Source organism: Oncorhynchus kisutch, linkage group LG15, assembly GCF_002021735.2.
Source record: "Oncorhynchus kisutch isolate 150728-3 linkage group LG15, Okis_V2, whole genome shotgun sequence".
NCBI classification, from domain to species: domain Eukaryota; kingdom Metazoa; phylum Chordata; class Actinopteri; order Salmoniformes; family Salmonidae; genus Oncorhynchus; species Oncorhynchus kisutch.
In genome coordinates this window covers 27,382,333-27,383,153 of record NC_034188.2, presented here as the reverse complement: position 1 = coordinate 27,383,153, position 821 = coordinate 27,382,333, and positions in this window count along the sequence as shown.

Genomic DNA, 821 nt, shown 5'->3' with positions numbered 1-821 from the left:
CCCCACATGATTCAGTTTCCTGAATCCTTCTTTAACAACTAATTGTGTTCCACATATTTGAATACGGTATAAACTTGTCTGAATGAATAAAAGAGGGGACTCACTGTGGCTGGGTCTCGCTGCTGTCTGGCGGCGGCTCTAGTAGCTTATCTGGATCTGTGCAGTGGTTCGCGTAATCATCTTGGTCCTGTCCGTGGGGGAGTCGCTGTCCACGGCCCTGAAACGCTGCCGAGGGGACAGCTGCCGGGCAGTTATCAGCTGCGCGCGAATTCTGACTTTGGCGGAACGGATCGCGTGTCCTCGTCAGGCGCTGGGTGAACTTTGGCGGGGTGAAGCGCGGGGAGTACCCAGGTTTGCAGTCCTCTTGAGACGGGTGGAGGCAGTCCTGAGGAGCCGGGGCTGGGTCTCGAAGCACCGGGGGACTGGAGAAGTCCGGCTGCCGTGGAGGAGAGGGGGTTCCGGGGAGAACGGGTGGAGATGGACAGGGAGAGCACCGGAGCTGCGCTAGGTCGGTGCTGTCGTTTTCCTCTCCTTTGTCAGACATCGGAAGAAATCGCGAGCAGCATAGGTTAGAGTTGTTATTTAAATATAGCGACAAAATTCTACATCTGAGACACAGGACATATATATTCACGTCAGGCTCAACAAGTTGAAGGCACAAGTTAATATTTTCCTCCAGCACGGGTTGGGACCGATAAAACCACTGTTTCGCGCAGCAACTCTCACGCACACGCAACAGGGAAGTCTACCCTAATTAACACAGACACACACACACACACACACACACACACACACACACACACACACACACAACTATCATA